Source organism: Macrobrachium rosenbergii, chromosome 16 (genome assembly GCF_040412425.1).
Source record: "Macrobrachium rosenbergii isolate ZJJX-2024 chromosome 16, ASM4041242v1, whole genome shotgun sequence".
NCBI classification, from domain to species: Eukaryota; Metazoa; Arthropoda; class Malacostraca; order Decapoda; family Palaemonidae; genus Macrobrachium; species Macrobrachium rosenbergii.
The window spans coordinates 48,050,631-48,074,413 of record NC_089756.1 but is presented as its reverse complement, the minus strand read 5'-3'; the positions used below and the strand labels follow the sequence as shown (position 1 = coordinate 48,074,413).

Sequence of the window (23,783 nt, the reverse complement as noted above, 5' to 3'; positions counted from 1 at the left end):
TTATATGAAGACCATGAAATATGAAATGGGCCAGTGCATGGCATAAGAAATAAAGATTGAGCCAAAGAGAAAATTTACTTTCTTCAAAAAGCAGCTTTCATCATCCGAAAAATCTTTCCGTCACAGCCACTCATCAGCGAAGCAATTATCAAACTGTAAAACATGACCAAAGATACATAGGTGAAAAGGAATTTCTCATTGGGTCGTCCTGGTGGTGAGGAAGAAAGCCAGGTGAGGAGGAGGAGGAGGAGCAGGAGGAGGAGGAGGAGGAAAAATGCGAAAACTTTTTCCACATAATTATGAACTACATAAGAACTGCTCTCAATCTCCAAATCATTGTAAATTTTGTATCTTTTTCTTACATTTTACACAATTCTCTCCCTCTTTTCACACCTAGCCTCGTGTTTCTTAATTCATTCTCTCTCTCTCTCTCTCTCTCTCTCTCTCTCTCCAGGCATCATGTGTATGTAGAAAGTTCCAAAAAGGCCAAGCGCTACTTCGCAGGACATTGCCCCTCAGGAGGATTAACGCGACAAGAAGCGACCGACCACCCGGAACTTAATGAGTAACAGGCTTGCAGTAACAAACAAATACATAAAACTTTTATATCAAAATAAATTTTCACAAAGGAAATGTAAGTGATTAAACAATAGATAATAAAAAATAATAAACTCCGTACGTGAAGCATTTGTTTGATAACGTGAATTGAAAGAGATAAGGAAAACATTACAACTTATATATCAAAATTCAGCTGGCGACATCGAATAATTATTTACTATATGTTTTGCCGACTCGTTTATTTTAAGTCTTGTTTATTTATCATAAGGTTTATTTCTTTAAAAAGAATTTAGTATTGAAGTTGTTATATATATATATAAACTTATATATATATATATATATATATATATATATATATATATATATATATATATATATATATATATATTGAACTTTAACCTAACCTATACTATTTTTTTAAACAAATAAACCTCATGGAAAAAAACAAATTTGAAATAAACGAGCTGTATAAAAAATAAGTTAACCTTATCCAGTTGAACTCCTGTATACTATTTTTAAAAACTAGCAATAATACTACAATAACTAGATCCTGAAGGATTCAACGCAAAAACAAACCTACAAATTTATGATAAAATATAGGCCTACGACTAATATGAGCGTTCAGTAACAGTCAAGATTTCCATCAATATATATATATATATATATATATATATATATATATATATATATATATATATATATATATATATATATATATATACAGAGAGTATACATGTATATATGTATATACATCTACATTATGTATATATATATATATATATATATATACATATACATACACACACATTTTATATATTTATATTATAACTCGACCATCTTCTAGTTGAAGTCAGTAAAGCTTATATATAAATAATTCAATATCTTGCCATCTAGTATCAATTTCATAAAACCTTATATACTAAGACTAAATCTGTGTGCCTATACTATATTGCTTTCATGACTGCTTGAGACTTAACCTTGCGTTGCAATCTGCGTGGTTGCCTACGCAGCGTTGGTTGAACATGCGAACGCGGTGTACAGAAATTCCAGATGACATAAAAAAAAGGAAAAACACCATGCGAACATGAACGACGAGAGAAAGTACCGAGAGGAGGAGGAATATAAATCTAGTAATGCGAAATGTTAGTATTTCAAAAGCCATAATGGCAGTTAAATGTGCAATTATATATTGTCATTGTTCGTATCTTATTATTTATCAGCATACTTACTCATGGCGATAATGAATGGAAAATCAAATTACCTTTAAATAAATGTATGAAATATTTAATGTAGAATGCTGATAAAAACAAAAGGCCTTTTTTTGAAAGACAAAAAGCAAATGTTAGGAGAATAAAAGGCATGTTAATAAACAAAGATTAATAAGAAGCCAGAACTTGATAATTTTCTATGCACCTCATAAACGTAACAAAATACCACCCATAAAGAAAGATATAAAAACACTGCCAGTACAAACACTTTCAAAACAGGCTTGAAACCTGTTTTCACCGATAAAAAATAAAGAAAAAACCGGAAGAGCATAATTAGAAATCTAGGAAATTTTCTCCATAACAGACTGCACTGCATCACTGGGACACGACAAACAACAACCATAAGGCATACCAACAACACTAACGGGAAAAAATTAGATAATACAAATATATATATATATATATATATATATATATATATATATATATATATATATATATATATATTGCAAAATCAGTTGTTTACACGCACATACACACATATATATGTATATATACATACGTATGTGTGTATATATACAGTATATATATATATATATATATATATATATATATATATATATATATATATATATATATATATATATATATATATATATATATATATATATTTATTCAACATGAGCCTTTTCCTAACGGGGGTGGTTCCATAGATAAACAGCACAACGGTCACTGCTACGTTCATACTTTATACACCCGTACAGAAGGCTCATCAGCATTGCGTTGAATACCACCCAGAAACACTGAAAATTTACTCCTATCTTACTCCTCTATTTCATTTGAGTAAAAGTGACAGAGGAGACTGTAAGCATATATGGGCATAGCTTTACTTTGTATCCCAGGTAGGATTATGATTGAGAAAGTTAGAGAGATGACAGAGGGTTACATGGATGAAGAAAACTGCAGACCTAGGCAGGGAAGAAGGTGTGTGCATCAAGAGCTTGTTATCACGCAGTTATGTGAGAAATTTGAAAATAAGGGAAATGAGCTATATGTGGCATACATGGACTTAGAGAAACCTTATTAAAGAACTTACAGAGTCAATGCAGAGGATGTTGAGGATGTACGGAATGCAGAGTAAATTGCTGGGAGCAACGCTACGTTTTAATGATGGAAATGAATCATGTGACAGAGTTTGTGGAAGATCTGACTTCATTTTGTGAGATTTAGGCTGACAAGCTAAGCAGGGGCACTTTCGGCCATTCAGTGGTTAGAAGAGAGAATTGGACTGATTGGACGGCCAAATAGAGATCCAGAAATTAAGGAGATGAAGTACAAGGATCTTAAGGTGGAACTGGGAGAAAACCACACAGTTGCAATGAGAACTAATAGTTAGAGAGGTTGGACAGGAAGATTAAGGAAAGGTAGCTGGAATAAAGGTAAAGTAAAAGGGTAAAAAACTGGTGCGGCAAAGGGGCATTACTAAAGGCTGCAAACACCCATTAGTAATGCATACTGTGCACCACGTGGGGTGCAATGATGGCACTTTTCCCCTACGGGGAGTTTGTAAAAGGAGTGGCTGTTTGGTACATATCTTTGGCTGACAAAAGGGTGCTATGTCTCCATGGTTGTTTAATATCTTTACAGATGAAGTGACGCGAGAAGTGAGAGAAAAGACATTAATATAGGTGCATAGTTGTGGGATAAGAAATTGGGTCGAAATGGAGTGAGGGCTACTAACTGCAGATATTGAAGATAAAATCCAAAGAGTAGTAAAAGTGACTGAAAGTGCTCTGTAGGATCAGAAAGTTGAGCGTGGCCCCGAGCAAAAGTAAGGTCAAGAGGGTAAAGGGATACCAAGAATATCGAGTATTTAATATCAATATGGCCGAAAAAAAGTTAAGTATAGCTTAGTTTAACCAGACCACTGAGCTGATTAACAGCTCTCCTAGGGCTGACCCGAAGGATTAGACTTATTTTACGTGGCTAACAACCACTTGGTTACCTAGCAACGGGACCTACAGCTTATTGTGGAATCCGAACCACAGTATACCGAGAAATGAATTTCTATCACCAGAAATAAATTCCTCTAATTCTTCATTGGCCGGCCGGAGAATCGAACGCTGGCTCAGCACAGAACGATATCGACAGGTCCAATGAGGAACTTAATATGGCCGAGAATGGAAACATTAGATTCCCGCAGGTATTAGGGAGTAAATGCTATGAGTGAAGGAGAGATAAAAAAGAAAGTGAGTAACAGAATAATTTACTCAAGAAAGGTAGCACAGTTTGTGCAAAAGATTGGGAGGGAACTCGGAGTGTGCCTGGAAGCCAGGGTTGGAATATATGGAGAGATGGTTGAACCAGCTCTCTTGTACAGACATCAAGTGGGAATGTTAAAAGCGAATGGAAGAAAGATGAAAGCTGTAGGGATGGATTGTTGGTTTAATATATATGTGTTACAGGAAGATTTGAAAGGGTGAGAAATGTGGAAACACAGAGGAGTTGTTGAGAGTTAACCGTAGGTGGAATGGATAGTTCGCTCTTATGGAAAGGATGTAGGATGACAGGTTGGTGAAAAGTGTATAGTTTGGTTACATGAAGAGAAAGAAGGAGCTTCAACATTCAGGGAAAAAAAAATTACGTTGTGGAAGTTTTCTGTATAGGGTGTTCATCCACGATCCAGCAGATTAAGTGTGAATGTGTTACTGGTCCTTGTCTTTTCTTTTCTCGAGCCATTCTCTGCTAAGGGAAATTATATAATGTAATATATATATATATATATATATATATATATATATATATATATATATATATATATATATATATATATAGTTACTGTACATACATATAAAATTTCATGCCACAAATTTCGTTTAATATCCAGTTCACTATACCTCGGGAATAAGTACACCCAAGGGAATTTTTAATTGATAAGAAATTCTTCCCACTGGTGAAGAAGCACTTATTGGTAATAATTCCCTCTCGGCTGTGAGTTATTCGCGAGGTATAGTGAACTGGATATTAAACAATATTTGTGGCTTCACAGTTAGAATAGAAAAAATGTCATGGAGTATGTGACTAATTAATATATATATATATATATATATATATATATATATATATATATATACACACATATATATATATATATATATATATATATATATATATATATATATATATATATATATATATATATATATATATATATATATATATATATATATATATATATATTACACACATACGTACAGTACATACATACATATATACATACAGTTACATATGTATAGACAGCTATATACATACATACATACAGGTACATACATATAGACAGATATATAGTGCACGTCATCTTTATTCTATATCTACCTAAGTACATAGGTAGAAAAAAATTAGTGATATAAAATGCACTCAAGTCGGAATATACACATACTTACATAAAACGCTCATGATTAATTAACCAGGCACACACATATTCACAGTGCATAAAAAACAAACAAACAAACAAATAGATAGATAGATAGTTAGATAAATACAACAACTGTAATTATGTAATTGGAAGCAACAAAAATAAATCGAAAAAGTCTGTTTGAAAACATGCACTGCAACAACAGATGTGGAGAGGAACATCGTCAACGATGTGAAAGGTCACACTAACCGATGGTGGATGCAGACGTTTGTGAAAAATCTACAAGACAACGCTGAAGCCAGAGTCATGCAGGTGCGATCAAAAGAGGCGGCGGAAATAGCCAAGCTTGAGACTGGATGGAACCCGTCTCGGCGATTCTCGCGTTGGAAAGAAGACCCGACTGTGAGAAAAGACTAAAGAAAACATACGAAGCTCAAGCTGTGAGCTTATCTTTGCTTTCTTTTTCTTTGATTATCGTTAAGTGTCTTCAATTTCAATACTGCTTTGCTTCTTGAAAATAGCTCTGACAGTGTGAGACGATCTCTTAATTATGTTATGGAAAAGATTGCAGTTTGGTGGTGATGGCATAATATAATGGTTGCAGCGTTGAAAATATGATCCATTTCAACAAGTATCAGAGTAACGTTTGGACTGAACATTAGATATTACTTTTTAATTCAGATTTGGAGTTAGCGTCAACCTTTATAAATGAACGGGAGAAACTGCACGGAATTTTTCTTAATCAAATACTATGTACAGTAACAGTTGTCACTGACTATGCTACTGCAAGCAAACATAAAACTTCAAAATTTACAGCACAATGTTATTTAGCCACTATTCATTATCTAGCAACCAATTAGTGATATAAGGATGGCAAACAATAATCATTAATAAAATAATGAATAACTACCAAATATTATGACACAGGCATGCATACCATTTATTAACTTGAAGTGATCTTTCACACAGTTCCAACATTCAGCATAATCTCTCAGTATTGCATACATAATCCCATATATATATACAGTATATATATATACACATATATAATATATATAAATAAATAAATAAATATATATACATATATATTACACGCACACACACAAATAAAATGAGTTTCAGGAACTGTCTTCAGTAAGCGAGTAACCGGAGAAATCTGCAAGCCAGTAAACCTGTCTACTAGATAGACCAAGTTTATCCTAAGCACCGGTAAGTACGTTACCGGTAGACTGAATGGGAAAGTGAGAATCGCCTCCATCCCGGTTGGGAGCCCTCATGACCACCCATGGATAAGGGCTGATGGATGTTCCGGTAATGCCACGCGTATACTTATCCACTTTGCATAATCAAGTGGACTGCATGGAGAGAGAGAGAGAGAGAGAGAGAGAGAGAGAGAGAGAGAGAGAGAGAGAGAGAGAGAGAGAATTTCACATAATCTTGCTACAAACACATTAAGGTAGACTAACGCAATATGCAATCTCTTACGGAGGCATTACAATTTTATTTACAAACTGTGAATATTTTTGTTTAAGTCTATATTGCCGCCATGCCATCTTTCACCAAAGGTTCCGCGAGATATACACACAAGCACAAGCACACACGCGCACGCGCGGCCTTTTAAAGTAGAGAGATAACGCCATAATCATGTCGCCACCTATCACGAATCAGACATCAAAAAGATTTAAATTACGGACGAATCGACTAAAAACTCCTGACAGCAGAGAAACGATAATCCCAAGATGTTTAAACATCCATCAACTACCAAGTCGTAGCCATCTCCCCACGGAGAATCTTTTAAAGCCTTCCCCCCCCCCAAAAAAAAATGAAGATAATTAGATACTCCGTGGGAAAGGCCTCTTGTGGAAGGTTTTTCGTGGGTTTACAGATTAACAGGTGGTAAGTAGGAGGGGCACAGAGCAGAGACACGGGGAAAGCAATATTGCTCTCGACAGGACAACGGTAAGACGCAAACGAATTGTAATCTTGGTTTGATGATGCTTCAACAAACACAATGTAAGAGAGAGAGAGAGAGAGAGAGAGAGAGAGAGAGAGAGAGAGAGAGAGAGAGAGAGAGAGAGAGAGAGAGAACAAAAGGGTAAAATAAAGGGAGTGGAAGGATGGTAAGATGTCTTGAATGAGGGAGAAAATAGAAAGAGAGAAAACGAAAAATTTCTCCTTGGAGAACGGATAATAGAGGTAGGAAGCGATCAGATCTTAACACCAGAAAAAAGAAATAAAATCGAACTAAAAGCGAGAGGAGAGAAGAAAGGAAAGAACTGTGTGGTAAGGAGGAACAAAGCAGGCAAAATAATGGTTTCTCAACCAAAGAGCAAAGCGAAAGAGAAACCACAGAAATAAAGATCTATAAAGAAAACGAGGTAGAAAGTAAACGTCGAAGGAGGTCAAAAGGAACAGAGAAAATGAAAGAGTAGAAATCGAAATCTAAATAACATGGATAAATTATAAAACAGTAAAAACTGCGCCGAAGTTTCTTCGGCGCAATTGAGTTTTCTGTGCAGCCGCTACAGCGTATAACCCAGGCCACAGAAAATAGATCTATCTTTAGGTGGTCTCGCTATAATGCTGTATGAGCCGCAGCCCGTGAAACTTTAACCACGGGCCGGTGGTGGCCTATCCTTTATCGTTGCCATAAGTACGATCATTAAATAAAATCAAAATTACCGAGGCTACAAGGCTGCAATTTGGTATGTTTGATGATTTGAGGGTGGATGATCAACATACCAATTTGCAGCCCTCTACCCTCAGTGGTTTTTAAGATCTGAGGGCGGACAGAAAAAGTGTGGACAGAAAAAGTGCGGACAGAAAAAAGTGCGGACAGAATAAAATGAGGACGGACAGACAAAGCCAGCACAATAGTTTTCTTTTATAGAAAACTAAAACTGAATCGCTCAAGAATCGTCTTGACCTCCAGAGACGTTTGTCTCACTCCGAAAACAAGGAAAATTAATATTAAAAGAAAATCAAAAGGGAGAATGCATCCTGACCTCTAGAAACGTCTCTCGTGCTCCACGACCACCGCGCTCCAACAGGAATTATTTAAAAAATCTATGTAGTACAGGCACCGCTATCACTTTAAGAAATGTTTTACATCGGCCTAAAAAAAAGGAAATAATTTTTCAAAAACTCTCCAAACACCACAAAAAAAAAAAAAAAACACTGAGGCTTTCAAAGTCTATCTTGCCCCAAGAACAAGGAATTAATTAAAAAAAATCTCTGAACACCACAGAAAACACTGTGACTTTCAAAAAGTCTACCTTGTCCCAAAACCAAGGAACTGATAATAAAAGAGATCTAAAAACACAGAAACGATTAACACCATAAAAATCTATCTCTTCCCAAACCCACGGAATTAATGATAAAAAAATCTAAAAAGCAGATGAAACGCCAAGACCTCCATAAACGTCTGTCCTACCATAAAAACAAGATATTAATTATTAAATAGGTATCTAAAATCACAGAAAGCTTTATGACTTTCATTAACGTGTCTCACCACAAGAACAAAGAATAATAAAAAAACAAAAATCCAAAGAGCACAGAAAGCGTTGACCTCCAAGAACATCTATTTCGTCTTAAAAACAAGGAATTACTTAGGAAATATTTTACAAACGCCAGATAAAGCGATTCGACCTCGCCCCAAAAATAAAGAATCACACACACACACACATAAAATAACTGAAAAAATTTTGCCGTTCAAAAAAATTATTTAAAGAATAATAAACGGTACAGAAAGCGTTTTGACCTTCTGAACCGTCAGTCTCCCTAAAACAAGGAATCAGTAATGATATCAGTAATAAAAATGAACTTTATAGACAGACTTTTGACCTCAAGAACCCTATATCTTGCGCTCCCAATAAAGAATTATTCAGGAAGCATTCTGACCTGCAGCAGCGTCTTTCTTACTCCAAAAGCAGGGAATCAATTATAATAATAAAAAGAAAATAAACAGCATAAGCCTTCTGACCATCAGAATAGTGTATCTTGGCCCCCGCCTAACTGCTCCCCCCACCAAAATCACACACACATACAGAAAGGTAACTAATTATAACAAAACTTTTGTCCTTCAGTAACGTTTGTGTTGGATCCCATGCAAAAAGAATTATTTATTAGAATATCTAATAAAAAACTTTTCATCCAAAAAAGAAAAAATCTATCTCGTCCCAAAAGAAGGAAATAAAAACGAAAAAAATCTACACAACACGTAGAGCGTTTTGCCCCCAAGGAAAGTCACCTTACCCAAAAAAAAACACGAAATTATAAAAGTAAATTGTAAACATCACAAGAGCGTTTTTACCTTTAATGCCGTCTTCCGAGTTTCCCAACGGGAGTTTTTCAAATAATCAACTTCATCTATGTGTCTCTGGTTAAGTTTCAGGTATGGCATTGCCGGAATATCTATGAGGCCTCACTGGATGGGTCGATATCGTACTCGCCTTGCACTCTCCTAAGCCCGCGTTCGATTCTCCGCCCGCCAGTGAAGGATTAGAGGAATTTATTTCTGGTGTTAGAAATTCATTTCTCGGTATAATGTGGTTCGGATTCCACAATAAGCTGTAGGTCCCGTTGCTAGGCAACCAATTGGTTCTTAGCCACGTAAAATAAGTATAATCCTTCAGGCCAGCCCTAGGAGAGCTGTTAATCAGCTCAGTGGTCTGGTTAAACTAATATGAATGAACAGTATCAATCGCTGATAAGGTATTACATTAAGATTTACGATTAGTGGAAAATTTGTAAGAAAAGAGCGAACTTTTCAAAGGTATATTTCACTCAAAATGATTTTAGAAATTTTCATTTTATAATACTGAGCTATCTAATTTGGTAATAAAACACTACTTGCAACTGGAACTTCATTCACAGAAAGATGTTCGGAGTTGATATCAATCAAATAGAAACTAAAGTTTTTAACACTAGCACTTCAACTGTTCGGAATGATTTTGTTTAGAAACAAAACTTAAACTACAACCGGGACTGCATGAACACTTTTTCAGGGATATCAGGAATTCGTATTCCTATTATGACTTAATAGAATTATGAATGATTATCTTAATGACTGAAATTCGACGTCAGTTCTACCTTTTTAAGAATATCAGATTAATTAATTAATTAATTATTTTTTTATTTCTTTATTAATTACTACTACACACTTTCAAACCTCATACACATAATGAAATAGGCTGCAGCTGGAGAAAATCTTGATATAAGCCAGGAGAGAGAGAGAGAGAGAGAGAGAGAGAGAGAGAGAGAGAGAGAGAGAGAGAGAGAGAGAGAGATACCTAATGGTTCAAATAAGGCAGAGTAATAATGATAGTCACGAACCTAAACGCAGAAATGAAAGTGCAATATGTGAAAATGAAAACAAAGAGAAGTGGTTTGGATTGCAAAAAGCGAGCGAGAGCGGGCACTATGATGTATTTTCGTGACAAAGCTTTCGAGGAACAACTGCGCTTAGTGAACACGAATGAGCAAAAGGAAGGCTAAAGACATTATACTCGTATATAACAACGGTTATTATAAAATCGTTTTGATTATAACATGCACTGCTCGTCGTTAAACCACTGGTTTGAGAAACATGATGCCCGTAGCAATAACAAAATGAGAGAGAGAGAGAGAGAGAGAGAGAGAGAGAGAGAGAGAGAGAGAGAGAGAGAGAGAGAGAGAATGAAATTTCTCAGTGCTTCTACCTAAGTTCAAGAGCTATCCATCAATACATCTTCCTATCTGTCTAACTAATATTAGTTCACCTGCCTGCCAGTATAAGCAGAAAATAAAAAGGAATCCTACAGTTAAGGGCGATTCTTGATTTTCTAATATCCAGTTCCTTACCATTTCTAAGAGTAGAACCAAGAGGGATTTAGTAATAAACAGATCATCTTTTTTCGATTCAGTTTGATGCGAAGCAGTTCTGAATCGGACAGAGAGAGAGAGAGAGAGAGAGAGAGAGAGAGAGAGAGAGAGATTCATCATCGCAGCTAGAGAAAAAGAGTGAGAGTCAGTCGCTCATAAATTTAAAGATGGAATCACATGCAGCTGACAAGCCTGAAGAATGCTGAAATGTTATCTACCCTAAAACGACGGAAGCCTTGCTCAGGATAAATCGCACATCGAACCTCAATATGGGAATGACCAGTTTGTTACGCTGACTGGACATTAATCATTAGTAACTCTGAATAACTGTGGGACTTCTAGTTCCAGGAGATCCATGACCACCCGTCATGTACTGATAGAACTGCTCTTTCACAAAGCTGATTTTTTTTACTTTTCTAACAATCTATATATTTTTTTTAACATATTACGGCCATCAAAATATTTAACTACCCCTGATCGCCAAAGTTTTCCGAAATTTGCCTTGCCTGAACTGACAAATCAGATAATCTACAGTAGTACTGCAAGTACTGCATTCAAAATCACCATCACTGAACGCTTTTTGTGAGAGGAGAGCTGTCTTTCCAACAAAATGTGAACTCATAACTAATTTACAATTGCAATCTCAGCCTTTTTCATCATGATAGCGCTGATGGTCAACAGTAATACGAATTCAATTTTTAAAGTGAGGAGAGCGATGCGTTTCTTTGAGTATTGAAGAAGATAGAAAGTTAATGTCGATGAAAAGGGTCGGAAATAAAAGGAGTCTTCAAGAGGTTAACTCTAGGCCTGACAATATTCCCACTTTATCTCTAGGAGAGGAAAATATTCAGTAAAAAGTTTTAATTGTAATATGACGCATTACACAAATATTCTATCAAGGCTCTTGTTTCATATTTATGAGCTTTGTAACATTTAGTACCTGCAATCATGACGCATTTTCCACATGCTTTAATGACAATTAAACTGAGAGAGAGAGAGAGAGAGAGAGAGAGAGAGAGAGAGAGAGAGAGAGAGAGAGAGAGAGAGAGAGCTTACTTTATTTTATAAGACTTTACTCTCCCTTTAATACCAACTAGTAAATCTTGAAGGCACCGGACGTGATCAGATGCTTCTCAATTATGCCAAATTAGCGAGTGATTCATCACAAGCATCGACAGAAAAGATAGCAACGAGAGAGAGAGAGAGAGAGAGAGAGAGAGAGAGAGAGAGAGAGAGAGAGAGAGAGAGAGAGAGAGAGAGAGAGGCGGGGGTTGTTTTGGAGAAATTCTCTGTAACTATCTAAAAATAATTCCAGACTACACAATATTCTCTGTGAAACTTCAGAGGATGCCAAAAGATAAACAGTTACATTAATAATTTTAAAACATTACAAATAATTTGTGAACAAACAATAAGATTTAAATATAAAAAAATTCAATAAAAAAACATATAAAAATGTAACTAACCCAAAAAGATAAGAAAAAGAGAAGAAAACCCACTGCCGAACCTTTGCCAAGAGTAACAGTGATATATTATATTTGATTTGTTTTCTAAACTTTTCATCTTGTCCGTTTCTATCACAACCAAATCCAATCCAAATAGAACAAACGGAGTTTCATTAGGAGTTAAATAAAATTCTTTTGACATCTCTCCTGTCTCAGGTGAGCGAGGTTAACCTTGATAGATGATTTGCTTCGCCTTTTCCCTACGAAATGAAATAGATTTATTAAAATTTACTGCAAATATGAACGAACCTTCAAGCAAAATTTAAGGAATGCTTGAGCACTTCTCAGTTCCCTCAATCAGCGAATATTGATAAATAGGAAAGAAATAACTAAACCACTTTAATACAAGGCATAAACAATTAGACAAACAATTAGGCAAGTAAAGAGAAGCTGTTCATAACGAATTCAGTTCAAAATTGGCCAACAAATTAGAAGTTAATAATGAGCAAAATAAAGTAAATAAAGACATTAGTAACCTAATAAGAAACAAATACAAAATCTAAGAGATAATCACAGCCGTCAGGGGCAAGCGACAATGATTAATCGCTTTAGAAAGTACTTCCATTTGAAGCTATCGGAAATGCAGGTCCGATCTTTAAGAAGACTTATTATTCTCCGAGTGATTATTGGCTACGTAAAAGAAATAAACACAGCACTTACTTAGCGACAACTCGTTTTAAATCCAGTAACGATTATAAAGTATGGGGAGAGAGTGAGAGATGAACTTCATCGGGTAACATGTTTTTAATTACAGCGCAGATTCGAAAAATTTACTTCAACAAACTCTCATATAATTATGACGTATTCCCGTATAATTCGTGCAATTTACGAACGATTTAATCAGGTTAATTCGTCAAAATATAATTAGCTAACAGCTGTGGATCTTGTTATTCAGAAGTCAAGCCTCAAAAAATACAGTTCATAAGCACAGAAAACAAGACCAATCAATCAAAATTTTGACAAGCTACACTTTGCAAAAAAACTGAACTTTTCAGCTTAATCAAGCTAAATTATGAAGGCTGAATCTCAATGCCAGCAAATCCATTCTACTTCATACATGACTCCCAGTTAACATCCAAAGAAATGATCTGGCACTCGAAACTTGGTATCTTCATTAACTATATATTGAATGAAGCAACAGGCATTTGGAAATACAAGTCATTTATTCCAGAAAATATCGAATATTATCGAAATTTAAAAAATTAAAAATAAATTAAAAAATCAAAGGATACTACCCTATGCAAAAGCAAAAGTAAAAAAAAAAATAATCTATAGGAAGCCATTCAACTTAACACAAACAGCGAAAACCAACAAATAACTTTCAATACGACACACAAGTTACAGTTGTGTAGATGTATGTTAGCTTTTAAGTCAATTACTTATTCACTGTCCACCGAATGAAGTAAAGTTGATATAACTGAAGGAACCAATAATGATACAGACTAAATGGTAACTTGAACTTTAAAATTTCTGGACTATTTCCGATCAATGGGGTATTCAGCAGAAGGATGTCAATTAAACTGCTGAACTGGCTGAATCCTTCTAAAATTAATTATAAGTACGAACACACACACAAACAGATCCCCACATACACACACACACAACACACACACACGCACCATTCACACATAAATATATATATATATATATATATATATATATATATATATATATATATATATATATATATATATATATATACATATATTATATATATATATACATATATATATATATATATATATATATATATATATATAATATATATATATATATATATATATATATATATATATATATATATATATATATACGTGTGTGTGTATGCGTGTGACAGTGCGAAGAAATATAGAAAGCTAATTGTCTGTTCTTGAAAACTCATCGCGTACCTTGTTGGGCAAATCTTAATTTCAGATAAGAAGGGAAAGCTGATAAAACCTTCGACAAATATTAATCACCAAAAAGATTAGGACTCTACTTCGGACAACACGAACTGCTGACAAATTTACAGAAATAATTAAACAAAAAAATTTCTGAAAGACCGCCAGTTTCTTGAGGGTAATTTCCAATAATAACTCTTAAGATTAATAAATTAATTCGCAATGTTCCACTTAATTCACATTAAATGCTTAACAGGCTAAGTAAGTCAGTCACTTACAGTTTAAATATGTAAAATGTGAAAGGAAAATGATTTACGACTTCTTCGTAATTTCAAGGTAAATCTTTGCTTCTTCTTCTTCCTCGACTTTCCGGACAAAGGTTTGGAACTTGTAATCAAATATTATTTATACTGGTGACTGATAAGAATGTCTGCCTTGCCTTGCCTATCACACGATGTGATATATATATATATATATATATATATATATATATATATATATATATATATATATATATATATATATATATATATATATAGTGTGTATGTGTGTTTGCTCTGAAGAATATCACAACAATATATATACACACATATATATATATATATATATATATATATATATATATATATATTTATATAAACATATTCATATATATATATATATATATATATATATATATATATATATATATATATATATATATATATATATATTTATAAAAATAAAATGTGTGTGTGCTCTATCCTGAAGAATACCAAATTACATATATCTGAGCAAGTATTACAGCAACTAAAATAATAATAAGAAATTCAACACTCACATTGCCGTCACGTAGCCTACGACGAATAATGTGGCCCGGGACCTCTTTCCGTAGTAGAACGTCTTAATCTGAAAGAAGAAGTAAACAGATGGATGGTAAATAAAAAAATAGATAATTCTTTGATAGATGTTGCTCCACAGGACATAGATGAAATCAACAGCATCACAAGCAAAAATCATGGAACTACAGAAGCTTCAGATATGTACATTTGATGCTGCATTATACACTTATTTAATGCAGAGTTAGAACAGAACAGAATATAGAATTTACGTCAAAGGCCAACCGCTGGGACCTATGAGGTCATTCAGAGCTGAAAAGGAAATTGACAGTAAAAGGTCTGAAAGGTGTAACAAGAGGAAAACATCGCAGTTGCACTATGAAACAACGTTATGAGAGAGTAGAAAGTCATATGGAAGAAAAAGAATGTGAACGGAATTACAGTGAAAGGAATGAAAGAGGTTGCAGCTACGGGCCGAAGGGACGCTGCAAAGACCCTTAAGCAATCCCTACAGTGCGCCACGTGAGGTGCACTGACGGCACTAGCCGCCCATACGCGGTCAATACAGAGTTAGTGGAATTGAACTTATTGATCTCGGAAAATATTCCTCCAAATGTTTTATGATATACTTTTCCTCGAAATATTTCGTCAAAGATTATTCTCATCCACGAAAATTCAACTGCATTAACGTAAACATACCATACATTCCTTTATAAATTTTACCTCTTTTACATATTTGGTTTTTTGACGATTTTGTCCTCATTATTCGGACAATATACCCATAATATATGCGATTCCTGATCATCATCCCCATACCAACGGAGATATTTCACGAACGGATTCTTGACAATACAGTATATAAGGAATATGAGTCCAAATTTCAATGACAGTCGCATTTTTCATTTCCTTTTCTCAATTTTGGGGAGGGGAGAGATGGAACAGCAGCAGTTTAAGAGTAGAAAATGAACGTTGTTTCCAAAGTAGATTGAGGAAATGGGGGAAACTGATGGAAAATCAATGGACTGTAAAAAAAAAGATACGATTAAGAACAGATCGAAGATATGACGATGTCTCCAAGAGCTAATTTACTCTCAAAGGACAGAGAGTAAAGAACTTTGAATTTCGGGGGGTCATTCACAGAACAACTGAAAAGACTTGTGTACTCCATTTTTGTCATATTTATAATGAAGTGATGAATTATTCTGTGTGATAAACATTCTGATGGGTCGAAGGAGAGGGAGGTAAGGTTTTGCTTTCAAAATATTATTGGACTGAATAAAGCTTATGGAAAGAGAGAGAGAGAGAGAGAGAGAGAGTTTTGTTTTCATTTGTCATAAAGCTGACGATACCTAGCGAGAGAAAGAAAGAATACCTACAATGTATCATGAGGCTGACAAAACCTGGAGAGAGAGAGAGAGACAGAGAGAGAGAGATGCCAAATCGATCCGAATATAAATTACAGAAAGGAGCAATTGTATGCAAAGGCAACACAATGGAATGCAAGATCACTCATCGCCTGCCGATGACCATCTTGAGACTCTTGCATAACCTCATCAATTCCAAAATGGCAAGGAAGCAAACAGTGTCCATTCAAGCAAGTCAGTCAACTCAACTGCATAATGAGCAATTGCCATTCTGTGAAATCGTCATTAACATGAGGATTAAGTAAGATGCCGTGTGAAAGGAGGGACTGCACTCGGCGAAAACTAATACAATATTTACTGGCTGTAAAATAGTAATTAGTAGTTTCACACCTGCGAAGCCATTGCATGGAGAAATTAATGAAATAAAAAAATAATTTTTCTGAATCTCTCTCTCATGCCTTGGACTGGCAACTTTATCCCAAGGGAATTTGATAAGTACTGAAAGGTAAAGTCTCTCTGAAACACCCACCCCCTCCATATGGGCAAAAGGCCAATGGTAAAAAAATATAAATTTATGTGCACCTGTGTGCCCGACCGCAAGTACATTCTCCCACAAACATAGGCTACAAGCCTGTATTACCGATATAAACAAAGTACATTCTCTTTCTCGTCCTTCATTTAGTCATAGATTGCCTCCATCCCCAACTGTCAACACTGGCCGGAATTACATTTTTGGAGACGCCCTTCTCGCATTAATGTAACTGTAAACACATCTCGTGCTAACGTTGGACTTAAAATGTTAATTACACGATTATCAGAACTTGATTACTCTCACGTGACCTATATTTCTGAGGGATGTGGTTAATTGCGAAGATTCGAGTTTACATTTACATGATAGTTCTGCATGACTTAACAATCGCATTTTATGGTGATTTAATTTGGCCACTAGAGAGACAGGAAGCATCAAGGACATAAGTTAAGAGAGAGAGAGAGAGAGAGAGAGAGAGAGAGAGAGAGAGAGAGATATAATTTACAAAAGTCCCTTGATGCTATCTAGAAGACATGGGACAAACGAAACATGGCATCATATTTGTTCGAATGAAACCAAATGCGTGAAAGCATAAATTAATATACCTTAATCTATTTCTTTGTTAACTGTGAATTTTTCAGCACACCCCACTGACAGTATAATTAGGAAAGATAATACTAATTAGCAGTTGCGGCAATATAGAAGTAATATGTTTAACCCCGAAAGGGCCTGTCTATCATCTCTCTGTCAACTATTTTTCTTTCCTCACCTTCCTGCCTTATTGACCCCGCTCATTTTCTCAGTTATGCGACTGCTTTTAGCCCAACCCAAGGTCTAGATCTTGGCCTAATCTATCTTGCTAGGATCATAACCACTTCTCGGGCCTCACTGTGACCCACTGCCAGACTTATATGATCTGTTGCAAATTCTAACGTAATATGGGGGTCACGTGTGTGTATTAATCTGCTTCTGTATGTCAATAATGTCTATTTGTAGCATAGAGTTACAGCGAATTCAGCAGAAATATTAGAAGGAAAACACCGGGTCATCAACCACCCCGTCAAACACTTTACTCATCGATTTCATGTTGAAGGGTGACTAGCAAAGCTGTGATGCAATAGACGGCCCGTGGAGTCTTCCTACCCTTTCCCCCCCCCGTCTCTATCTCTCTCTCTCAAACACACACACACACACACATACACACACACACACACACAAACACACACTAAGTATTTATAAATAAAATATACGTAAACAGAAGACCGTCAAGTTTTAGATAGTGAGTACATGCCTTCTGAAATATTTTTATGAGTATTCTATTCTTTATTTAACCTAATGTTAAGGTTTATATATATATATATATATATATATATATATATATATATATATATATATATATATATATACTGTATTTATATATGCATATATATATACGTATATAAAATATACATATAATATATATACATAATATAACACATAAACATGTATCTATCTATCTATCTGTCTATCCATTTATATATATATATATATATATATATATATATATATATATATATATAATATATATATATATAAAAGAAATATAAAAAGAAGCAAAAATTATAGACCCACAAAACCAATCCAACTACCTCAAAACTCCTGGCTACACATAAACCTTAATTTACAGCCCAGAATAATAAAACAAGCTTTGTGAATCCTGTAAACGGAAAACGAAAAAGACCCAGAGAACAGTCTGAAAGCGACATCACTCGGGCACATTTTCTGGCACCTTTGTACATCTTGCTGCCAGAGTTTACCCAAAGCTACCAGCAATGACAGTAAAAGTGAAGAACCCAACCCCATGTAAGACTAGCAAACATATGTCGCAAAAATTGACAAATAAAGTAAATATGACATTTAAGAAACCTGTATACTTTAAATATTTTGGTCACTTACAATTTACAATGATTACAATGGATGATGGTAAACTATTTTAACCAAAAATTATTTTTGAGTATAAATATAGAAATATGATATGACTAATGAACTAAAGTGTTATTTATAATTACTTAGATTTTTATGAAGTATTTGGTTTATTACACTGAGACCATGAACTGTGCAATGTATATTAAATAAAATAAAAAAAATACTAGGATTTAATATAAATAGGCAAGTATCTTTATTAATTCGTCTTAAGTAATTTCTCTAAATTTCTAAATAGTGCAGTTTTTCATTCCATTACTAAAGGATGAAAAGCATATCATATTATAAATTCAGGTGTTTTGGAGTTCATGCTTATTATTTAAATGACTGAACGATTGTGGCCATGGGCAGAAAAAAATAAGGACAACTATATCTTAAAAATCTGGAGTTTCTTTAAAGAAATAAAAAATTTAGCATACAACATAACGTCTAGAAAAGGATTTTACTTTCAGTTTCTCTAGAATGTCAAAATGTCTAATATTTTCTGTATATCTAAATATTCAGTGCCTCATTTCATACAGGTTTTATAGGATTACCTAAAGTTTTATTAGGTTTTAGTGATTATCAACAGCAGCAACAGCAGACGTGATGGAAATGGAAACTATCATTAGTGAAACGTATAAATAAGAAAAAACATACACTCCAACATACAAGTACCGAACATTGTTCTCTGAACAAATCACGATTGTTGAATATACTTTATTCTCTATTTTTAACGTCGAACCACCACATATCTGAAGCTATGTAAAAATGGAGTTTATAGCATCGCCTAATAAATTTTTTGCCGGTGCAAGTACAGTAATGTAAGAAATATAGTACATAAACTTGCATTTTAAAAAGTTAGTTAAAAAAACTTGAGAGTTTTGGTCTATTCCTGGGTAGCTTCTTTACTCTCACTACTTAAACAAACTGACCGAATGGATCTCACTGAATCCTACAGTTTCTACAGCAAAGAAGGTTCATCCACAGCATGTAGCAAAATCAGATATGAACAGGATTAATTGTGAGTCATTCAAAAATCCCCTTTTTGCAATCCATGCGCTTAAAACGGATGTACAAATGTCTCGTGCCTTACATATCTTTTGCTCAGAAGTCAATGGTTTTAAAATAGCATTTCAGAGCCTCTGTTCGTTATTTTTGCAGGTTATCAGAACACATAGCCTATGTCTAAATTGCACATTAAACTAAGTGGCAAATTGGACCACATAACCGCTTATATAAAATGGAAAATTTTCTTTTAGTCATTCAGTCTACTACTGATACGTTATCAGCACTATTACTCATGAGAGATTTCATTGTTTTTTTTTTTTTTTTGCAGGGTTGTTCAATATATATTCCCTGGACATACAGTAATATGAAAAGTTTACTCATTTTTCTTTGCTTTCGTTTATCTTCCGAGGAATGATTATGTAACTGGCTTAAATAAGTGTAGTCCTATAACAAACCAACATTTAAGGAGACATTTATGTGTTTATGAATTACGTTTTCGTTTGTGTAACTTAATTTGAATACACATACCCTAGATGAATGAAGAAAAATTCTCCGACAAAACGTTTTATCATTTGAACAAATCTGTTTTTCAAATAAAGCCTACATTAAATGAACACACGAATTGCATTGCTCTTACCCTCTAAGTAGTGTCTATGACCTCGATGTACCCCTAAAAAGAGTCAAGGCCAGGTAAGCGCGGAGGTAAAAGAATTTTTTTTGGAACTGCAAATATGTGCCTACGTAATCTTGAGCATTTTTCTCTGTAATATGTGAGTAAACACATCTTTGCTTGCCGCATGATATAGATGTTTCAGAAACAATGCATAAATACTGGGAAGACGATCTTACCATCACGGTAATATACACTTCCCTGATCGTACCCAACTCAGCTGGTTACTAAGCTCCTGCATGTGCAGTTACAGGTAGGGCGAGCTATACTTTACCTGAAATACTTTCAGTCCCAAATCAGTAATTCCTAATGCAGTAATCTACTGAAGACCCATAATGATTCTAAAATTCCAAAAAAGTTATCTCACTGAGAATAATGTGTATTTAAAGATGCACTGACCATTGCATTCTTCACATACAAGTAGCAAATTCATGGTAATTAAATAAAACTATTACTAATCCTTGTCAACTATGGGGATGATCAGAGCGATCCCGCCCTGGCTGCATCCAGGGGATAAGCCTACAGTTTGGAGAGTTGGAGACTACAGAAGGTTCTTGTATCAAACAGAAGTTCAATATTCTAACTAATTTCTGAGATGGATAGTTTAAGAAAGTTACCAGAAGACCATGTGACATCACGTGTGACCACAATTTAAACAGTTGGCATTTCCGCATGCTTACCTTCTGCAGGAAGCTTCTCGTGATGCTTATATCGCAATGTGTTATCTGGCCCATTCACGAGCAATCATAACACTGGTAAACATTCGACTTGGTAAGTTTTGCCCCGAAAAATTTGTTTGAGAAAAAATTGAATCCATGCTGACCATATTTGCCAAGTAACATTACTGGACGAATTTTGCCGAGACTATATGATATTAAAAATGTCTCCTACATTTTTTTTTACATTATAGGATATTAAGAATTGTTGGTAATAACGTTATATTTTTGCCAAAAATAATTTTGTACGAACTATGTAACTGTTATGTTTATTTCTTCTCTTCCCTCGATTTCTCGGGAAGCTGACGTGGTTTGTAGACACCGTCAAGAAATCATGAGAGTAATCTGTTTGCAGTGTTGTAGTATAATGTGGGCGTATATTCGAAAAACATCTTTTAAGTTTGTTTGAAAACTTTCACGAAACGACTGTTATATTTAAGTGCACTGAAGAAAATTACGGCAGCTTATAGGCCAAGTTAGTCTAGACCTCTTATCCAACTAACGCTAGGACCAGGTAAGTACTGCTACGTAGGCTGTGCCTGTCCACTTTGATTGTTTTCGGTACCTGTAGTTGCGGTACGTTTTATGGCCCGATCAGCAATGTACGTGCGATTTTAAAGATACTTAATTGCTTAGGCCGTCATGATTACAGATGAAGGCTCCCTAGGCCTAGGCCAGTTTCCTCTACTAAGATTAGACAGGTCTTTTTTTTTTTTAAATTGGTGAGATCGTTTATTTTATGAAGTATTTTTCATTGTCAAGTTTGTTAATTAATTCTTGGTAATTGTGTAGTGTGATGTCAGCTTTTATTTTTTACGTTGACACATTGGTCCTCAAGCCTGTAGCCTAACATAACTGTACGTATGGTAAAACGGATTATTACCTTGGAAATTGATTTTTCCAATATTTTTAGTGTCGCTAATGAAGTAAGTGGTGTTATTTATTGTCGTCAATTATTATTAACCTCGTCTCCATCCAATATGGTTGGGGACCCCCTGGGAATGCGGGGTTTTGGGTGGGGGAAATTGTTGGGAGAAAGACTAGACTGCCATATTGTTGTTATGGAATGGTTCCGCACATGTGCAAGTCATGAGGGAGCCATATGTTCAAGAAGGGATTGCCTAAGGAAACCTATTATAAAAGGATCTACATCAACCTAACCTAACCTAACCTAGTAGGCTGTGTTACTTAGCCGAGGGTAGGCTCTGGACCCCGGTGAAGGAAACGACACTTTTTACCAAACGTTCCACTATAACACTGCACATGCGCGATAGCATTCTAGGAGGGCCAGCATACATAGCATATAATTTCTGAGGTTAATTACAGATTAATTACAGTCGGCTGCAAAAAATAATGGTAAATTCTTGATAAGCAACCAAAATACTACAGTAAAAGTCAATTGCCATGGTAATACCCCATGCGGAGCTGTTCTGTAGTTCTACCGTACATTTATAGCTAAAAGTTACGCATGGATCACACACGGAACTTTTGTTGTTTGTGGGTAAAGCATGAACGAGTGATTGCCACAAAAATTTGATTCATGTGTGTGTGACTGGGTGTTCAAGTGAGTGTTTGTCGCAAGTCTCAGCGATCCTTGGTGGCTCCTCATTGGCCCCGTGTCTAGTGATATCCCCGGTTCCCCGTTAAGCTCATTTCTCTGTTAGTCATATTGTGAGGTAGCCTTAACTAAATGTTATTAGGGAATGAACATCATCTCCAGTTGGTTTTGTGACAGGGATATTGCTCTAGTCAGAGATACTTTGCAGCAGATCACAGACTTACTCATCCACTTTTATTGAGACAAGCTTCTTTCACTTATTGCAGTAAAGCCTTATTGCCCTACATAGAGTTAGGCTTCTGACTGAAGGGCTTCGACCTCTCTTCTTTGGTGGAGTAATACCAGCCGCTGGTAGTGATTTACCATCATAACGGGACGTATTGCTGTAGTAAAATTTCCGAATTATAGGCTTTTAATCAAGTTTACACTGAATAGCCAAGTATATGCTGTAGTTATTATATCTGGAGATTAACTTGGTCCAGTACAAATGTATATTTTCGAAGTACAGCAAGTATTTATTTATTCCTATGTATAGATGATCCCAGGAAGCAAAAAGGTTTCCAGTTGGTTGGGGAGAAGGAATGAAAGCTTTAAGTGTTGATAGTTGTGGTGTAGTTACTTGCCCTTTTCGAATTGTTAATGCCCTGATGGTCCATAACATTTTAAAGTTTTTTTTTATTCTCGAATTTTTGTTACAAATAGCATCCCCTTAGTTGAAAATAGTAAATACTTTGAGAGTAATAGAGTA

General features: G+C 34.9%; 2 protein-coding genes across 2 annotated transcripts in view; one reads left to right on the top strand and one right to left on the bottom strand.

The window, feature by feature from the left end:
- LOC136847414 (thioredoxin domain-containing protein 11) overlaps window positions 1-21,531 on the bottom strand; it is a 225,315-nt gene extending 203,784 nt beyond the window's left edge. The window contains exons 1-2 of the mRNA XM_067119083.1: window positions 21,442-21,531; window positions 15,249-15,316 (exon numbers count right to left, since the gene is read on the bottom strand). The gene's annotated coding sequence lies outside the window, so the exon portion shown is untranslated. The remainder of the gene's footprint in view (window positions 1-15,248; window positions 15,317-21,441) is intronic.
- A 216-nt stretch (window positions 21,532-21,747) lies between these two features.
- The window catches only part of LOC136847417 (U-scoloptoxin(01)-Cw1a-like), a 31,097-nt gene continuing 29,061 nt past the window's right edge, over window positions 21,748-23,783 (top strand). The window contains exon 1 of the mRNA XM_067119089.1: window positions 21,748-21,991. The gene's annotated coding sequence lies outside the window, so the exon portion shown is untranslated. The remainder of the gene's footprint in view (window positions 21,992-23,783) is intronic.